Raw genomic sequence first — 22,363 nt, 5'->3', positions numbered from 1 at the left:
TCATTAACTGCTGGGTGCGTGGAGGTATTGCACGTTTGAAGGCTGCACCCAAATCCCGAAATGTGCGTCTTTGAGTTTTAAGAATTTAATTGAAAATCAATTTAAGGCATGAAGAGTGCATGAAATGTTGAATTGCAACCTTATTTAGAATGAAATTGCTGTCATTTGCCACATTCACAAAACAGTAATTGTAAAACACATTCATCTGAAGTGCATTTAAGAACTACATATAATAGGTGCATAAGACACAGATATGCCACTTTAAACCAACGTAAGCAACTTTTTTCAGTCTGTTATTTTAAAAAATCAAACGTAAGCACAACTTGGGAAATGATCTTCAGGTTCAAATCCAAGACCATTTTTATAAATGAGACCTCTGGTCTTTAATGGAGCACAGCAGGGAATACGGACTGACTGGAATAGGATGATTCTCATGGCATGCATCACAAATGAGCTGTTGTAAATTATGTCCCCCGTGAAGGGGTCAAAGAGACAGTCAGATTAAACTGCGATATTTACGCGATGCATTTCCATTTCATCAATCACATTAATGACACAATGGGCAAGCCAACAGGCGATGCTGTTCTGCCAGTAATAATGTTCGTGCGAGGCTGAAGCTCAGTGATCAGTGAATTGGAAAACAAGATGGTCTCAGCCTATATAGGTGCTGAAACACTGTTGGTGGATTTAATGAAACACCCCTATTAGGGCTTCCCAGGAGTCTAGTTAAAGCGTTATTCCACCATGCAGTGATGCACCACACAATCCAAAAAATGGAAATGTGAAGGTGTAACTGCTAAATGGCTAGCAGTCCCACATGCACACAATACTGCCCAGGGAAACAGGGCTTCAGTATTTGCCTGTTTCCCATTGCATATTAGCAACACTGCCCTAATTCTCACTTTAAACCAATCCAATAAACTGCAACTTATCTACCTGTTCCTGCATGTACAGTACACTATGTCCCTTTAATGATTTATGATCAGGAATTATGTAAGGGTACCAAATATAATGCAATCATCTCTGCACTGAGGGTGAAGAGTTTTAAATGCACAGTGATTCAGACACTTCCAACACTGTTCACGGGCAGCATCATCCCTGTTAAAGTCTTTGAAGAACATGCCACGAGCTCTTTGTCAAATCAGATTTTAGTAACCGAGCCGAGTTTTTCAAACATTTTATAGACCTTTTTTTGACTTTTGACATTTCCCCATTCAGTCTATTTCTACATGCCCAAGGGCTGTTAAATGTTCCTCTTTGTTAAATGTGATGTCAGAACTGAAGTGTTTTTAATCCGTTCTTTTTAAATTAGGACCTCAGCTCTTCAAAGTGATGTAGAAATTAATGGTTGCTTTGTGCCATCATTATAACCTACCTACTGCAAATAGCATCAGGAATTATAACAACTTATGAATTACTTATGATGAACAACAGTAGGCTACTCTCATAAGACAATAGTTTTTCCTGATGACTTTTTGTCTGTTTTGATAGATAGTTAATGAAATATAAAGACTAATGTTTTAATATCTTTACTGGACTTTAAATGTGTCTAGTAAATTTTGTTGAAATTAATCACTTTTGCTGACGCACTATTGGCTTGGGTTAGTCAGTGTTGGTTTTACAGCAGAACAACTGCCCTATTATACCACACATTGATGGTTTGCACCTTAAAAAGTAAGTAGATCTACTGCAGATCTCATGAAACATAGTTGACATATTCATGGTCCTTAACTCTTAGCAGCATCAAACACCCAATTCTGTGCTTTTAAAGTGTAGAGGAGTGGTCTTCGCATGCTTGCCAACTGCGAAGCAGCAGCAGCACCAAGGTTCGCGTCTGCGTTTGCCGTGTTCTCTCGGCGAGAGCACTTTGCGGTAATTGGATTTCGGATGGCTACAGCTCCTCCAGGCGCTGTGAATGTAGGTCGCCCGACAATAGGCCCAGTCTCTCTAGGTGGGTGTAGAGAAATGGGCCGTGCGAGGGAGCAGCCTGTTCCTGTAGTTTGATCTGCTGGCAGGGCCAACTTGTTAGCAGAAATGTCTGGGCCACAGTGGTGTTCAGTGCAGACCCATCCAATGCACAACATGTCCTCCGCCTGGCCCTTTCTTCTTCTGTGGTCTGCTTGAGCTGAGGTTCTAGAGAGTGGGCCAGGGATTTGGTCCTTTGTTGTGGGCAAGTTTTTTTGTTATCTTTCTTTCTTTCTTTGTTTCTTACAAAATTTACACAAAAGTGCAGGGACATATATATATATATATATATATATATATATATATATATATATATATATATATATATATATATATGTAAGGATGTAACCATACACAGGAACGTTTGTGGCTTCTGGCTTCCTGACCATGGGACTGACCCTCTGCTTAGTTGCATTCACCATTAACTTTTCTGGTCAACCAAGGCATAATTAAGTGCCTGTCACATTCCTCTTGCGACTCTGCAATAAACTCACTGCTTGATCAATTAGCCATCAGCTTGGACCCGGAACACCCATTTTAGGATGAAATGGGGAGCCTGATTTAACACACTTAAACAATACAGCAGTAATCTATCATCGTTTGATTGACAGCTCCAGCTAATTTTGTTGACAGATCCAGTAATTTATCTATCTGTGTTTCATTGACAGCTCCAGCAGCCAATAAAATGATTGTTTGCCCAAAATAATCCACCAATCACGTTACAGGAATCACACATGGGGCCCCCAGCATAAAAACTCACCAAATACTTGACACTTGTCTACCCAACCAGACGCACTAAGGAAATTGTCAGACTTCGCTGTATGCCCTAACAAGCATATCGTCCGATCTTCCAGAAACAGTTGGCCCACTATCGGCGGCACAGTGGTGCAGTGCGTAGGACTGTCTTACCTGAAACATAGCAAATCTATGTTTTAAAGTCTTATGATGTTGGAAGCAGGGCTATGCACTATGATATTGTGAAAAATACCTATATAAAGAGCGCAAACATGAATTTGTTAGGAGGTAATCCAACTCAGCTATTGAATACCTCTAAAGAAACATTTTACTTTTGCTTCTAACAACAGAAGTGGTATTTGTGGACAAATAATTGCAACACAGAAACTGTATTACTGATGTTTCAGTCAGAGACCTTTGTTGTTGCTCCAGCAGGATGGCTAGGTTATTGTTTGCTAAGAAGTACCTAGAACAGGGCTACCCAGGCCTGTTCCTGAGGTCTCCAGTCCTGTAGATTTTCATTCCAACCCTAATAAACTACACCTCATTCAGTAGCTAGAGATGTCATTGAACTGCTAATTAGCAGAACCAGCTGTGCCAAACTGGGGTTGAAATGAGGAACTGGATTGGGCAGTCAGATTAAGAAAAATGTCTTTGCCCCAAACATTATTTAGCTCACTATATATAAATATATATAGCACGCCATAGATGTAGATGTAGGTGAAAGTGAGTGCCATGTTTAAATCCCTTAATTGGTCAAATGCAAATAAAAACTGAGGAAACTGAAACAAGCCCCTCTGAATTATCAAAGCATACCCTGAGCATGGCTAAATTGGCTAAAGTGCTCCATACTGAAGTGTGCGTACAGCTGGGAGCCATCTGTCAGGTATTCTGCAATGGCTCAATAAAGAGTGTGCTGAGTCTACCTTGTTGGGCCCTTGTGGAGAGGTTGCATGATATAGACATTTCAGAGACAGCTTGCTTTGGTGCGTGCCATTTAGGCTGTGTTGGTACATGGTGTGGGCCTGGCTATGGACCAGGAAGCTGATCCAGTCGCTTAGGCAGAAACACGCTTGCAGATCTGCTGTGTGCCTGGCCTGCCTCCTTCTGACTTGGCTGGTCTTCAGGGTCAGGGTCCGTGTTGAGTGGGCAGGTGAGCTTTTCATAGATGTGTGGACAGGTGACACCGCACAGGAGCCTTCCAGTGCCATTTACCAGAAGATTCTCACCAGAAAGCATTAACCTTGAATTCCCCATTCTCTCTATGCCACTTGCACACCATACTGAGGCCAACACTGCCAACATGGACCTGCAATGAGCTCCAAAATTCAGCTGATGTACACTCTCCTGTCACAGAGAGCAATGCATTGTTATAGTGCAGAAAGAAATATGAAATTTGTGTACATACAGCACATGCATATTGGTGCGTACTGTAAGAATAGCCTTATAATCGCTAGGTTTGTTGCCGTGGAGACCTGTGAGGTCACAGTGAGTAAAGTAAACATCCTTGATTGCATGATTATATCACACATCGCCCTCCTGCTCCACACACCATTTGCCTGTCCCTCATCATAGCACCTTTGTGGTGTGCTTGTTGCCAAGGCAACTGTATGACACTGAAGATGTGTAGGTAGCCAATGGCAGAGGCAGAATCTGGCTTAATGAATTTAAATGGGTTTTATTTATACATTTGGATTTTTGTTAAAATGATAATGGTTTATTTATTTCTGGTACTATATGCATAATTCTCAGACTCTCGTGTCTTGGGAAGCAACATTCTTTTAGAAAAATCATATTGCTATCCCTTTGGTTTGATTTGAAGAATTAAAATGTTATGCATAAAGGTTTAGGATCAGCATGAAGAAAAATTATGTGTGTTTTTGCTCAACTCCAAGCAAAAATCACACCTTTTTCAAATGTTTACATTACATAATCTTTACTGGGTCATCGAGAATTCATTTTTTTCCTGATCTTACTCACAGAAAAAAACAAAATAATTTGATTTAATTTCATTTGTACACACAGAATAGTCTAAATGCATGATGTGTGTTTAGTGAAAGATGTTTGAATGGAGAATTTCAGAAGTTGGGATCATTTTGATTTAATCCTTTTCTGGGCTCAAGTAAGATACTGTACACACAGGCTGTTGGCTTTGTCTTTGAGCAGAAGAGGGAACAAATAAACTCTTTTCTAAGCAAACAAACAAACTTACTGGTTTGTGACAAATTTGTGAATAGTATTAAAACAGAAAGAATTGTGTGAATATGCCTTTAAAACACTGAGACATTTACTGTTAACTAAACAAGAAAATATAAAAGATATATTATTTGGTGTCCTGTTTCTGGTCATATAAATCTCACAAGAACCTCCCATAAGTCATATACTGAACACTAACACATGAATATATATAGTGAAATGTACGCTGCAAAACTTGAGGAAGACATGTATCTTAACATTTATGACATGCATTCAAAAATAGCACATTCATTATTTATGTATTCTGTTTTATATTCTGTGAGTTTTATTTTTATAAAGGAATATTTTCCAGAAAATACACACGGAAATAGCATGTATGAAAATGACCATATATATATAAAAATACATCTGTTACTGTTTGTTATTCAATATCCAAAAACACTATATTAACATGAGGTTTTCTGCTAAAACCAAACTCTCCACACTGATCCCACTGGAGATGCTGTGTATGGAAATGTCTCTGAGTGCATGCTTTGTCAGACACGCACATCCGCTGGTCAGGGGGAAGGTCAGGGTCACCACACAACCCCACTGGGCCACAGCCTATACCCCACAGCCTGGTGCTGATTTGATGAATTATTTATTTGATCAGCGGTGTTAAACATTCATGGGTGAAGGGAGTTCCTCTCAGCGTTCCCCCCCGGGGACAGACATGGTTGAGGGTGAGCTCTAATTGCCCACTCCTGTCCAGTAGAAGCATTTAATTAAAGAACAGATAAAGATGGGATGAAATCCAGGAAGAGCACTCTGCGCGACCTCTGGGAAACATCTCTGTCGGGGAGTGAGGGGCTCAAGATGCTTGGACTGCATTAGGAGACATTAATACTGGCCTTGTTGCGTATCTCTATGTGATTGCTGTGGTGAATGTTAAAATAATGCCCTAAACATACACTGCAATAAATAGTTCAGAAATTATTAATAATAATTAAATTATTGTTCATTATTAATTATTAATGGCATAACATAGCTGTACCAAAATCAATATTTGGTGTGCCTATGGTGATTGCAGTCTATCTGCCCAATGGATTCACGATTGGTTTTGAAACAGCAGAGATATCAAGGAGCAAAAAATCGCTATTTTACAGTTGACTAATGCAAACACATATATATACTGTGTGTGTGTATATATATATATATATATATATATATATATATATATATATATATGAATAGAAAGAGAGAGAGATACACTCTTTGGAACACCCCCACCCAATACTACTGCACTCCTACTGAGAGGGACGCCCACTCGCCAACTCCTGCCTCACACCCACCTGACCCACACATTTGCTGTTGCTACGGCAACATGCATCATCCTACTCCCAGGCTGTATAAGGACACTCTGGTCCTATTATTGTGGCCACTTTGTTAAATTTGCTGAGATGAGAACCCCTATGAAAATGCCCCTCTGCTCTATGGTCCCCACTCCACCATTATCTGCCCTGCTGACTGCTCACACAAGGCAGATTTTGGGGGTGGTTCACTTCACAAAACCACAAATAGATTTCAGCCTCCTGATTTCAGGGCTTGGCAGCAGTAATGGAGGAGTGAATCTCCATCAATGGGTGGAGCTATCATGTGTTATCAGTGGCTCACAGCACTTTAGTCGGAAGAAATACACTTTTGGGGAAATCGCCTGAGACACAAAGACATTCATAAATACCCCTCAACAAGGAATGACACCTTTTCTGAACATTTTACATTAAGTAAAAGTCAAATAAACTGAAGTTGACTTTGGAAGAAAGTTCTCATAATGTCTAGGAAGAAGTGTTCTTTCTCCTAGACTCTCTGCCATGAGGCCATTGATTTAAATCAACTGCTTTTCTGTACCACTGAGGCATAATTCTCTTTTTTTCCTCTTAAATTTGTTTTTACCTTGAAATAAAACTGCAAACACAAGGGAGAGTGGTGTGTCGCAACGTGTTAAGTGTGTTTCAATATTTTCCTTACTTATCCGTGTATTTTGACTGTGGGTACTAATTGGAACAACAACAAAGAAGGCACTGAGCTGCAGTAAGAGGTGTCTTTCCCTGAGAATCTCAGGACCTATGCACTGCAAGAGGGAAGGTATTTATTTGTGGTTCAGGTTGGGAAAGCTTGATCAAGAATTCTGTTAGATGTGTTGCAACTGTCGTTAGGTGAGCTATGGCTCAGCACCTCCTGAAACATCAAAAAACCTTCAGCCAATCAGAGCCCTGATTTCCATTCCTGTATCTGTGAACACAGGCAGAAAAACACGTTAGCCACTCACATTCTCTCCTCTCCAGATGGACTGCGCTGCTGTTGTCCAATGAGCACACATATACACGCAGCAAATACATAAATGCACGCACGTGTGCTCACACACACATACACAAACATACATACACACAGTCAAAGCATTCCAACAATCTCTCACTTCGTATCTCCTAAAAAAGACTGATGCCAAGTGTCTATTCTTGGGTTTGTTTTTGATGGAGCATGACTATTTTCCATCATAGATAGAAATGCATCTGTGGCCTTGTTGGATCAATACTTGGAAAATGGAGGGAACCATTGATGGCTTTCACTTTTTGATTTTGCATGAAGGCAAAAACAATGAACAGTAAGTTTATCAGTTTAAAACACACACCTGATAAATAAACAACTGCTGGGCAGAAGCCGATCAGTGAAGCCATCGGTAATCGCAGATTTAGGGCTTACAAAACCTTACAGTCAAAATGTTTTTCAGTGGAGGACATATTGGTCTCATTTCACAGGCAAATGTACTGCCTCCAAAGCCAAAAACAAACTGACTGGTAAAGAGAGCAAGGAAAAAATTGCATCCAGAATACCAGATCACCAGATGTAAGACTGAACCAATTCATTTTGCGGCCATTGTCTGCTCTACTGTTTATGCAAGCAGGATGTTATTAATGTGTTCTGCACCCGCGCAACTGTGCCCTGTGCAAGAAATGTGCTTATTTATTTAGCGTTTCATTCAGTTGTATTTTTCCACTGCCTTGACATAACTATGGCAACGCAGAGTACTTATAGAAAATCTGTATCTTTTATGAAGAGGAATTAAATGTTTCTGACAGCAGATGTTCTCAAGTGGCTTCTGGTTTTTTGACGACACTCCATCATTCCCCGTCAATGGAAAGGTTCTTCATTCTACAAAACTCACAGAAGATCTACCCACAAGCCACCTACCAGCTGCTTGTGTGCAGCTGGCTATATGGATACATGTGTGTGTGTGTGTGTGTATGTATGTGTGCAGGTGTGTAGATACACATACCACTGCTCACTAGATATTTTTATATCTTTATCGCACCATTCTCTGTAAACTCTAAACTGAAAACTGTAGCGTATGAAAATCATCAGTAGGGCAGCTGTTGCAGCTGTTGCAACAACCATGTCTGGAACCGGCAATCATATACCAGAGCCAAGGTCGTTTAGATCACACGCTTTGTCCATTCTAATGATTCATCTAACGAATGGATGGATATATGGAGTTGCAGCCACATGATTTGCTGTTTGGAGAGCAGGCTATTTGTACTAACATTCAGGTGTATAATTAAGTGGACACTGGGTCAGTAAAATGCAGATGAATACACTGGGATGTGATGTTGCTTTTTTTGTTGCCTGCAATTTCCTTCTTTGTTTGTCCCTCAGTTTTCCTGCTATTTCATTCATTCTTATTCCGTTGCTGGGCTTTTCTAAATGCATGCTTCTGGTACCATGTTTCCTTCACCCACCTCTGAGCCAGGTTCTCAGTTTTCTCTGTGCTCACTCTTTCTACCCTCTGAGGACCCAGCCCAAAAAAAGCAGAGTAACATTTAGCCATTGACACACATATGTGGCCTTCGAGACAGCAGGGGGCACTGGTGAAAGGCGGCACAAGCCCTTCAGGAGCTGTCAACATTTAAGGGACCAGCGTGATCAAAAGCTTCGGGACAAGATGAAGGAGGTGCAGGAGGAGGCTCACCCAGAGGCTGCCTCCTCACCCTAGGAGTGCAGGCCCAGTGACTGGCATGTCCCCCTTTGTGTTGCCACCAAGCGCGTCTGGGGAGGCGGCTGGCATTTCTTTTCTTCCTGTCAGGCCTAATCTTGGCTGTCAGTTGATGAAACTGTATAAAAAATGATGGTGTTGTTGAAAGAAAGATAGGATAACCATTTAATTTATACTGTTATAATCATCATACACTGTATATATATATATATATATATATATATATATATATAGAAAAACTGAAAGAATGCCAATTGGAAATGAGTAATACTTTTCAGATTTTACAGTTTTATAAATAATGTATAAGTCCATTTTTTTTTAATTATTTTTTATAAGCATTTAATTTGTTATAAGCACAAATGTGAAATGCCAACAGTATAACCTCATTACTGTGCCTACTTAGCACATAATGGCTGTCCATTTACTGTTCATTAACAAACAGCAAATATAGCAGAAAATAATAGCGGGGATAATCCACACAGTGTGAGATATTCTCCATAGATAAGTGGTAATATAGTAAATGTTTCCAAACAGTATAATGTCGTGCTGAAAATAAAGTGGGATTGAAATTAAGAAGCAGTTGAAAGAAGCAAGTGAGGGAACTGGCAGCTCTGGTGGAGACATTTTTATCAGCCAACCTCCTCTCCATCAATCCATCATTTTATTACAATAGAATGAGTGAATGGCTCAGCTGAAAAGCTGAACTGAGGCCTGGAATGGTGTATTTCACATTTCTGCATTACGACCACCCTCAGGCTACGTATGAACAGCTAATTTTTTTCAGTCCTTAGTAGATATTGTGCTTGCATAATTTTCTTAATGTAAAGTGATGATGATGATGGTTATGATGATAATGAAGAGGATTACTGTGGTACTGTGGTACAACTGTGGTTGTTATAATTGCCTTCTTTTAAAAATTGAAAAGGGTCTTTAAAAATGTTAGGCTGCTGTGTTTTTATTAACGCACATTTTGAGCACTCACTCCTGTAATCGAGTAGAAGCGCTGATTTTTGAGTTTCACTGGTTCAGTGGCAGCGAAGCGCAGCAAGAAAGCACAGAGAACGTCACTCAGACTTGCATGCCAGGGTAATGACACTCGTGTTGCTGAAGCACCATGGCGGGGAGCATTGCACAAACTCAGAGTACAAGATTGGAGAAGACAATGCAAGAAGAAAGAGTTTAAAAGAACCAGAATGCAAAAATAACAGTGAATCAGTCAAGGGTAGTGCTAAGAAAGAGAAAGAGTTGAGGGCTGCAGTGTTTCAGTCTCTTTTTTTTTTGTTTCTTTGTTTACAGATTCAGTTTCAATCGCTGCCTGCAGAACGCTTGCACAGACCCAAGGCCAGTGCTATCATTGCAGTTCATGCTGGACTGCTGTCTCCCGAGGCAGTCTCAGAACTGAAGCCAATTGTTCCCGACTGCTGAAGTCCCGTGTTACACAGGCCTACAGTGCTGCGGCTCTTTAGCACTTCTGTCCATCCATGAACATGGCTCCCAGTCACAGGATGTGGAAAGCCTCTATGGAAGTACTGTACAAGGCTGTCTCAGGAAAGCACTGCACTGTAACATGGATGAAAATGCACAAATAAAAATGAATGGTCGGATTTGCCTAATAAAATTATGGACAGTGGTTGCACACAATATTATAATGTGACTTCAACTGATTAATTACTTGTACTTGCATGCAGTATACTTAATATTGCGTGTAACCACTGTTCATGATTTAATTTATTTATTAAACAAGTCCAGCAATTTATTTTTTGAGCGCAGGAAGTAGTGTGCGTGTGTGTGTGTGTGTATGTGCTACATCTTTGTGTTTACAAATGGCTGTTTTCAGAACTGTTTCTCTCTGTACTTAGAATTCATAGAATTACATAAAAAAATATGAATGTTTATTAAGTTAGATTATTCAAAACAGCATTTTGATTGGCTTTGTGTGATGTATATGTTGGTACATGGACGTGTGTGTGTCTGTGGGGGTGTGTATATATGCATGTTGATGTGTGTGTGTTAGTCGAAATGATGAATGCTGTTACACTTGAGTGTGTGAGTTAACACCTAGGCAGTATGGATGGTCCTGTGCAGTGTGCACATGGCTCACTGTCACACACATCCTGAGCAATCAGGAACAACGTGCCAACAGAGCGGGAGCCTTGGAAACAAGCCATCTTCCATCAGCTAACCCAGAGGCAGCATAGACTGCTGTGGACATTTATACCCATGGAACTGTGGTGACCCTTTCATAAACTACAGATTGCAGCTGTGTGAGACAGTTTTACAGTACACTGAATGCATTGAATGCTGCAATGAATTTATCTTGCTCCACTTTGGTAAAAATTGTATGTAAAACCAGTGCACAGCTCACAAAAATGTTTTAATAGCAGCTTTTTTCACTTATGTAATTGATGAAATGTATTCTTTTTTGCAGCGTGGGCAGCAGGTATTGCACATCCAGCTCAGGATTAACCTGGCTGGCTGTGGTGCAAATGTCCCTGTTATTTTCTCACCATTTATTTAATCCTGCTTCGCTGCCAATGCTGCCTCTTTATGCATATCTGTCTGTCACCTCCTTTCATCTAGTCAGAAAGAGCTTTCCTTTAATTCCAGAGCAGCTCTCTACATTTTAGGGGAGAAGACGTGCACGAAAGCATCATGTTCCCTCCCAGGTTCTTGTGGGGGGGGGGTTCAGCCTGCCGTCTGCTTCCCTGGCATCTCTTCTTTTCTAGCCTCCACCACTGATGGGGAAAACAGAGGATAAGGCCAGAGCAGAGACAGAGCCACTGACTGGAGGAATAAGCCCCTTTACTACCAATAAGGAATCCCAGCTTGGTCTTACAACCCATTCATATCTATTCAGCACATTTCCAGCACCTACACGGGATATATAAATAGCCACCCACACAGATAAAGGAGAAATGAGAAATGAAAAATAGTAGAGAATAATGCAACATATTGCATTAAATGCGTTCACAAAATTTAAGAAAGAAAGGTTTTCTATAAACGTATGCTCGAAATACGTACAATATCGTTACTTGATGTTACTGTTTCACTAGAGAAAGAAAAATGGTAGATTTTTGTTCTGGTTCGAAATGATTGTAAAAATGTGAAGTGTGGAGTCGAATGGGTGGATATGAATGGGTTGTGAGACCAGGTTGGCAAACCCAAAGAAAGCTAAGTTTAGCTGCTTGATCCCTGAAAAATGGACAGTGTTCTCTCCATTCATCACCCTTCATCAATGCAGTGTTTATTTTCATGCATTATTGTATAGGTTTAGTGTGATGGCTACTCAAGCATTAGAAGCATGCGTTGTAAAAAAGAACACAGAGACTCGACTATCAAACTGTTCACCGAAAACATTTACATGTAAGTCCATAATTGCGGCAGAATGACCCAAATGTTGTAGACAGTGTAACTACATGTGAAGTGACTAAAGACCCTTCATTGAAAACATTTCATTCATAACTGGCAAGAGAACTGGTAATACTGCAAAGTCAAACATATATTCTCCTTGATTAGAACAGAAACTTTTTTTCATTAAGTGAGGACCGTGATCTCCATAATGTTGACAAATTCCCAACCTGGCTCTCTCAAACTTGCCACCTAGTCATCCCCTGATTTAATTGGCCAAAAAATGTTCTCACCCTCTCTACCTTAGTTAATGTGTGATTGGCGTTCCGGTGCAAAATGGTTGCCATGCATCACCGAGGTGGGTGCTACACATGGGTGGTGGGTGAGGTGAGTTCCCACTCATCACTGTAAAGCACTGAGCATTCAGAAAAGTGCTATATAAATGCAATCATTCATTCATTCTAATACTGACAAATGCCAATAACTGACTCCAAAGGCAATCAAAAGCCTAGAATCAAGACTAGATACTGAAAGCTCTCTTATACTTGCACTAAAAAAGCAGCTGAACACAATCAGAATCAGAATGACCAATCAGAAACACCCGTGAAGCCATTTATCACAAAAATGATGGTGCCCTGAAATCGGGGTTATGTATAAAAAGTGCTGTAATTTCTACAAGGTGAGGACAAAATGTACAAAAATACCCTTTAATAAAATTATAGAGCCAACTCAAGAAAAAATATGTCTTTGTCCCAAACCATATGGAACTCATGGGATAGGTCATAAATTAACAATTAACAAAAAAGGAGAGTTATTGTTCTGATTAAGGTTAATATATGGTTGACATTTGCAGTATTACCAGTTCTATTGCCATTTAAAAATAAAATGTTTCCATGTAATCTTTAGTCACTTCACATGTAATTACACTGTCTACAATGTTTGGGTCAAGTACCTCAAATTGCACTCTACCACAATTATGGACTTAAATGTTTTCAGGGAATAGTTTGTTAATACACTTGGGGAATGAGGGAGGCCCACCTTACACTTTGCTTATATTTTGAGAAAATATTGATTTAAGTGTGCCTTTCCTTATTGTATTTCATATTATATAAATATATATAATTTTTATTTTATTTTATTTATTTATTTGCAGCTCTGCAGCTAGGTCAGTTGAGCTGACTTGGTGTGCAGGGTATAGGGAGAGGGTGGCCCTGGAGCTGAGGATAAACAATTGGAGAAAAACAGCAATTTCTGTCTGTCCTTGACATCTGTTCTTATTGGTGCTCTCTCTCTCTCTTGTGTGTGTCTCTCTGCTGTTTTATACCTACTCTTGTGGAGATCTGGCAGAGTTATAAATATGCTTATTTGGTCACATAGTCCCATAAGCATAGTCACGAGTTCAACCAAGCTATTTCTGAGCATTAAAACACTTGTGACAAGTGAAAAAGGCTTGGTTACTTTCTGAGCACTTTTGAGAGGAGTTTGGGAAATAAATTTAACAATGGAATCCTCACCACACTAACTTGGAAGCAGCACAGAACATTGCATTTTATAACATGTTATTTTTATTTCACAAGCAAATGTTAAGATGGAGAACTCTGGGTGTATATGTTACCTTATGTAAGTCGTACGTGCTTCCATGCATTGTAAACAGATGAGCTTCAATGCTTGGGAGATTTAGATTTTCATTTAGTCAGCTGGGATCCTTTGCCTTTTAAATCCCTCTGGGAATTTCTTTAATAAAATTTGCATGCAGTTTTCTTTAGCATGACGGTACTAAACAAATTTTAATTACTGGTGCATAGCAAATTTGAATATATATATATATATATATATATATATATATATACATATAAAAATGTGAGATAAAATTGTGAAACACATCTTTAAAAGTGATCATACAAAGGCTGTTCTTCTCCTGAGCTTCCACAGCTGTGTCTACTGGGATTTTATTCTGGGCATGGCTCTGTTGGTAAAGGTCTCTGTAGCTCTTATTGCTTTTCGTTCACTGGGTCTCAGCTATTCAACTTAGTACCCTGAGAGTCCAGGGCTAATTAGTTTACAGCAAATAATGGCACAGTTGTCCACAGTTTACACAATCATAAGGATTTTTTTTTTTAGTAGAGATACAATAGTTTCCTTCTACTGAGGATGTCGGGGTGTCACAGCCTTAAAAAGTGCCAGGATTTTATGAACATGATTATTCGCTCAAAAGTCAAAGAGAAGGTATAATGTTGGCTATTAACATTGATAAACATATTTGCAAAGAACAGCGAAATAATGTGAAGAACTGCTTCACTGGCAGGTCTGATACTGCCGTGCTGCTGTCTTCCAGCACGTTTCTTACTGAGGGCAGTGTCTTAAGGTTCCATGCTCACAGGGAGTGGATTGAGATTTCAGTGATGGAGGCTGTTTATTAACACAAATCGGAAAATAAAATGTTGCACATTTATGCAGTGCTTTTATCACATTCTACACAGAAGCAATGTGATGCATTTAAAATTAGAACAAAAAAATGTATACAAGAATTTTAAACATCCTGGAAATTGGCAGTACTTCTGAACAGAACATCCACATGTCTGGGTTTGTGTTTGATTGTGCGGGAAATTGATTTGTGCAATTGATAAGACCAGCTGGAATAGATCAGAGAATTACTTGGTAAGGTTGAATGATACCTGCTGAGATATGATTGTGTATTTTGAATGACAACTACGGAAGTACACACCACCATCATGCGTTCACATAACATCAGGGATAATTATTTGACTCCATTTGCAAATTATCCATTGAATTATCCACTGGAATTTCAGTTCCTTTATGCATTGAAAAATAAAAAGCAGGTGCATTAAGAAAAACCTACAAAATGATGAGTTTGTGACTTATTAAAATCCTGAAAAATGACCTCCTTCATGTAATCCTTCTTATAATAAACACTAAAAAGTAAAAGCTATAATTTTAGACTTATAAGGCGGAGTTCACAAGTTGAATTGCGTTAACAAATAAGACATAATTGAGATACCATCGACTGGTAGCCATAGGCTGGGTTTGTATAAGTCAAATTAAACCGCAAGGCTCCCATTCAATAATTTAACTCACCAAAGTTGGGGATGTTTCAAGCACACGGGCCCTTCATCAAACTGTTCCTACATAACAGTATCTTATGAATAACATTAATATAATTGATCTAATGGTGCAAAAACACTAGTCCTCGCATAAAAACCATATATTCCTGATGCAGGAATATCAAAAAACTGATATGTGATGTAATAACTACCTCTGGAAATTACGCAAATTATACAAAGAATCATTCTTAGAGTATCATTGTCTCTTTTGATGTTAACTATTGAACTGGTAATAAGAGACTTTAATTGAGTTTCCATTAAGCTTTAGATCTCATTTTTATTTGATGTTTCCATTTAAATGTAGCCTTGAAAAATTATTCTTTTCAATTATTCATCTTAATTAATTGTATCGCCGATCATCTGTTGCAACTTGTGACATGTGCTGAATTTTAAAATATATATACTTTTATTTCTCTGTGTTGTGTTCAAACACATTGAATTGAATGTTCAAATGCCAAAAGGAAGCTTATGAAACGATTTTCTCTGTGAAGCACACAGCTCTGAAAGGTAAGAATGGGCTAGAACAGTCTGCTGGATTTGAAACTGAATTCTCATGTAATTATGTAATTGCCTCAGCTATGAATAAATCCTCCTCTGTCATTGTACTAAATTGATTTACAAAATGCTCACCCAAGTGATGGGTCTCTCTTCGCAGGCTGGTGCCTGTGCATTTTCTCAATCTCTCTCTCTGACTGTTATGATGCTTTCAGAGGACATATGAGCCCTGTTGTCAAGGAAACCAGTGGTCTGGAACAGCGTCTATATTGTGAAACTTTGATTCATCAATGACTGTCATCAATGGCAGTCTCAGAATCCTACCAAGGCCATTTCTGATGAGATCTTAAAACTCAGAAATGAACTTGCATCACCATCTTGAGCAGCTCATGTCTAATTTGTGAAATGACTATAGGAATGCACCATTCAAATTGGTGGGAAAGGAAGGTTTTTCACTGATCAAGAGAGTTATGAGGAATTATGAAACTTAGTGTCCTCAGAATAACATTTTAAAATGTATCAGGAAGAGCCTGTGATTGCTATTCACTTAGTAGTGACCTTCTTCAAATAATGTAGGTACTATTATCCAAAATTCCAATCATGTCTTTCTGAAAGACTATGTGTCAAGAGATATATTTAATTGTATTTCTAATTGTAGATTAAGCTATATTTTCCTTATCTCCTAGCCGCTTTTAAAATCCAAGCCAAATATTCAAAATATTATATGTATATAATATATATATATGTAATATTATACTTAATATATGTGGGAATAAGGTCTCCATGTCATCATTAGTCCATTACACTTCTTCATGTGACAAGAAATAAAATATCCACATTATCCTATTGGTGCAATGGCTGTGCTACACCTATCGGGCACAGTTTGGTTTCTCTTATGGCCCAAGCCAAGCCAAGGACTGTAGTCTATAAATGACTTCCTCATAACCACCAGAGCAAACTGAAAAATAGTCCATTAATTTACTTTTTATTTGCAATAAAGAATGAAGATGGTGTTTGACTGTTCAGGGGGCAATGGGTTTTGGAACATGCAGCGATGAGTGATGGTAGCATGGCCTTTCATCGCTGTTCAGCACATGACCTGGCCCCCCCCCTGAGGGGGCACAGATGGTCCCCGCCATATAGCGGGGTCCTCACGGCCCATCTCACTCACAGGACCCCCTCCTTCGGCTGCGACTGTCGAGCCTTGGATCCGGGTTTATTCCCTTGGATCCGGCTCCCAGCAGGACAAGGCCCTTCTGGCACCGCCCCACTGTGGCCTCTTGCCTTCTGGGACAAGTCTGGCATTGGAACGGAATAATTTCTCTTTTGGCAGAGTCTGCCATCACTCCACCGTAATCTTGTGAGGCATCTCTGCAGCAAGGCTCTTTGCACTCTGATTAGGGTATGGTATAGGATATGGGTTGGGGTGAAGAGAAGGATGGGTGCAGCATACCTGGTGACAACCTCACACCTCCCACAAAGCAGTTGGTGCTCTCTGAGGCAAACTCCATTTCCATGGTAACCATGTCAAGGCAGACGAGCTGCCCCAATTATGTCAGATGTCATAACTGAAACGTCCCTTTGTTTCCGTGTTTGGTTTAAAGACAGGGTTTTTGTCTTTTCACTGATGCAATGCCCCCTTATCAAATCTCACGATCGCATTTTAGTCACTGTGCTCCTGTACAACTGTTCTTTCATTGAGGAGTTGTTTGTTCATTTGTTTTTTATTCTTCCTTTCTATTTCATCATTTCCTATGTAGCTACCTGTCACATGCTCTTAACAACTGTGCCATCTGTTACTATTGTGAAATTTTCATTCTTCGAACATATTTTGGAATATTTTATAAAGTTGAAAGAAACAGTATAGCAGATGCATAACTGTCCACAGGTGTTTTAGTAAGCAAGTTCCTGTGGAATGAAACAAGCATGAATAATTAAAAACGGGAAAATAAATAATGTATCATTCTTCATTTGTGCCCGCTTGATTAAATTATCATTTTTCTAGACGAAAAAGAGCCAGATAGTTCCTGGGGATGTAAGCAGTGTGATCAATGACAGGTGACTGTGCCTGAAGGCTGAAGCACTTGGAGTTTGGGATTCTATAGCAGTTTTTCAACTGGAGATACAGAATGACAGCAAATAGATGCATAAATGTCGAAGGACTGTTCAGAAACTGTCAAAACAACATGGGGTAGCTTGACAGCTGGCCCAGCACCTCCCAAATGGCGCATTGCTCCAATTCATACTCCAGAAATGACACCGGCATTGTGCTTGCTGAGAAATCTGACAGAGAAATTATAAATGTGCAACTTATGCTAGCATTCAACTACCCTTCACATACAGATAAATGCACATGACAGATGCAGTAAAGTTAATATATGAACTGTTTGCGATGAAAATCAGGAACAATTGTATTTATTAATAGTAAATTGTAGTTCAGGATATACAGTATGCACAGTAAATCAAATTATAGATGTTGTGAGAAACCCCTCAGATACACTAAAGTATCTAAATGCCAAAGGAACACGTGTAGTCTTACCCGGTGCTACTGGAATGGGATTAATTTAATGTTATCTCAGTTATCTGACTCCAAAATAGTGTTTAAACCTTTCCTCTGTGCTAAAAGTTTTGCATAGAAGGAGGCTGCAAGTAATCTGCCAGTAGTGTGGCTCTATACGAATCAGTATCTATCATAGTTAGCAGGCATGGACATGCCTCTACCATGTGTAGCCTGCATAGATACAATTGTGTATCTTGCTACGGCTCCAGTGTATTGGTGAGTGACTACATGGTGCAGATATCCTATGCTTATTCAAAGTTATATTTTTTGCAAGGGAATGAAAAGGTTTTGCGTTTGTACATGTCCGATTAGGGACCCTGTGAGTTACTTACTTAATTGACTTACCGAATTTATGACACTTTCTTCACAGCTGCCTCTGTGCAGCTCTCCCTCAAAGTGACAGGTATCTCTTTGTAGGCTGGTACCTGTGAGTTATTGAAGGGGTTTTTTCAAGCTCGCTCTCTCTCTCTCTCTCTCTCTCTCTCTCTCACTCTCTCTCTTTATTTACTCTTTTAATCACAGAAGAATATCACAGACCCATAATTATGAGATAAATGTGCCAAATATCCTATCACATTAAAACAACTACTCATGTAAAATCATGTAATTCTTTAAACATTCATATCATTCATGGGATCATCACTGGTAAAGATAATTCAGTGAGTCATGAAGCAAAATTGAGAGAGAGAGAGAGAGAGAGAGAGAGAGAGAGAGAGAGAGAGATATTTCTCATCTCTGGCCAATCCTAGTTGTTCTAATAAATTCCCATTTCAATTAAAGAACATAATTAAAGGTCACTGATTTAAGTAGGCTGCAATCAACACCAGATTTTGCTCTTTAATATCAAGCTAATTATAAAGTATATGAGATCCTGTAGGTCACACAGTTAACATATTCAACTCAATATATCAAAATTAAAAACAGGCCAGGACCTCATCAACATCAGCTGGTCTGTGTATTAGCACTCTTAGTACAATCAGCATGTCAACACATATTTTCCATAAAACTCTCATTCTGAAAGATCTGTGAGAATGATTTTGTTGAGGTTTATATTAAATGTAGTAGGGGAGGTAACCATCAGTTTGACTGTGTCGCATGTATTATTAATAATAATAATAATAATAATAATATCCCTTTCAAACCTGCATTTCGCATTTTATGCAAAACCTGCCAATTGCTTCCTCTACCCTCCAGCCCTGTATTGTGTCTCCTGACACTGGAAAATGTTCCACAAGATAGTCTGTCAGAGCAATAGCAATCTCCATAGGACATTTGCCCCCAAGCGGAGAATGTTCAATAAGCACAGATCCTTTGGGATGCGAGTCTGATCACAGCTGTGCCCCAGCAGCCTGTGACATGAGACTAACCTGGCTCGTGGGAAACAAGTGCAGAGAAGTGATTAGGACGCCTTGCAACCAGCGCATTTTCTGCTCAGATCCCACCAGGGGACATTACTGTCACAACCCTTGACCAATTGAACACAACCTGAATCACTTTAGTAAATAAGAAATGGCACTGTATAAACTGATATGGGGCATGCCCCCGCCAAGGCGTAACTTGGTGGGATGGCATACCTGCCATCCCAATAGAATACAGAAATCTATACGAGTGCTCCATAGACTCATTTGCACTTCACAAGAAAGCTATAAAGGAATGTATGGTCATTGCTCAATGATTGTGCCAAGTAAAACACACACACACACACACACACACACACACACGCAAACACACACACACATACACACAAACTCATAGAGAGAGAGTTCAGCAGAATTTGCATGCTTTCAATATCTATCTTGACTCTGAAATTGGTGCAACTTATTATTTTAACAAATCTTTTCAAATACAAAATACACACACACACAAAGCAAAATCAGATTTTTTTTTAATGTCCGATGCCTAATGATCATTTTGTTGCCATTTTAAGGGGATAATAACAATTTCATCAAATGAAGATCAAATCAAGCATTCCACACAATCTATTCTGCCACATCCCTGGTGTTTAATGTGGTCTCATATTTTTAAGTTTTAAAAAATGAACATTATATGCATAATCACAAGCTACGGTTATATTTTAAAGTGTTTAAATTTTCATTTTCATTTCTCATTTAAAGTATTTAAATTAACATGTGAACTGCTTAAATTGCATGCTCTCAGGAAACTGTATGCATCCTAATCACACTGCAACAGAGATCTGAGAGAAAAACTGAGCCCAAGATGGACTGGAGGGGCAGAAAGTCAAGATGTCACCATGCTCAGACATGAACCCAGTACTGTGTGAGGGCCTTATTGTGTCCTGTGCCTGCTATTGATCCAGAGCAGGGTCATAGAAGGACAGCTGCTGACCTATCAAATTCTCTAGTCCCTCAGGGGGTAGTCACTTGTCTCGCTGGACCAGGTGGCAGTCCATTACAACATGCAGTCAATACTTTAATTTATTACTTTGTCTATACTCAGCAGTGCCTGTCAATTGCTCCTTTTGCACTTCATTAGTGTTTTGGAATGTGGGTACATGAAGCCCCACCCTCTCTATAATAAAGATAACAAAAATAATTTAATCAAATCCATCTTTTTCCTGTTTTTTTATTTTATTTTTACAAGCAACCAGTCAATGCAGACTTCAATTTGCTGTGAAAAAGGAACATCTCTTGACCTCATATACTGAATGTTTGATTAAGCGGCCTTGATAAATTGTTTTGGCAGGACAAGTGCAGTTTGCCTGTAATCAACATGATGCTGAGAGTCCTCCAGGCTCTTTTACAGGATTAGGGGGCTATAACTGCACCTGATTAACAATCATTGATGTCATTGGATCAATCAGTTGTTCCTGCTCTGCCTTACTCAAGACAGGCTGAATATATGAGGAGATGTACCACGGCCTATGTAGTCCAATGCATAGCAAAGATAATTCATAATATTTCAGTAACGCTTAATTCTGTACATAAAACTGACAGGTAAATGACAAAATCTGGCAGACCATACTGTGAATCCAAATGTGTATCCCAAACTGGGAACTTGGTTTAGAAATCAGTAGTGTAGAGGAATGATTCTCAAGGAGAGGCACTTCTGGTGTACCACTGAGCACTGTAACCAGATTTGCTTCATCAAGAATTCAAATGTACGCATGTACATCAATGTAGAAAGAGCTGTGCTTTGTGAGAGAACTATGGCAGTACAATCTTGTGATCAGATCTCTTGTCAACTCAACTTGTCCAAGGAGTCCTTCACACAGTCTGTAGAAAGGAGTCTAACTTAACTTAAAGGCATCATCTCATTTTAAAAACATACAATATTTGTAAAAACTAGCTTTTTTCCATAGGGCACATACAGAAATTCAAACACAAGAGATTGTGTGGGCAATCTTATTGTATCTCAAAAACATTTTCCTGCTGGCAAAATTCAGAATAAATATTTTATGACTGAAAAGGTCTGTTTAGACAGTGGCAAACTGAATACTTTCTCCTCACCTAAATCTCTTTACCACCATCTCACTTGTAAATCTTCTTTTCAACACGATGGGAATTTTTCAAGTTCTTCAAAACAGTCAGGTGAATTTAAATAATGGCAGGTCCTGCATCCTTGCTTTGTTTAAAATGTTGTCTGAATGCAGATGTACGAATGCAGCTAATGAAATGCTAATGCCTGTTCTTACCTTGGCCCAGAAACTTTGATCTATGAAGCACCTGTTTGGGGACTGAATCCCAGTCCCTCAGCCTTACTGACTTTTGTTTTAATAATTTAAAAGGGGGGGGGGGGGGGGGCACAGCAATATTCTTTCAGCGGCCCCAGACATCATAGACGGCTAGGGATTCATCAGCCGACAATAAACACAGTCACAACTAATAAAAATAACAATAATAATGATAATAATTTGGGTTTCATTTGAAAAACATCTAAGCAGTACGTACAGTTATA

The sequence above is a fragment of the Anguilla rostrata genome, chromosome 13 (genome assembly GCF_018555375.3).
Source record: "Anguilla rostrata isolate EN2019 chromosome 13, ASM1855537v3, whole genome shotgun sequence".
NCBI lineage: Eukaryota > Metazoa > Chordata > Actinopteri > Anguilliformes > Anguillidae > Anguilla > Anguilla rostrata.
This window is presented reverse-complemented; position numbering follows the sequence as displayed.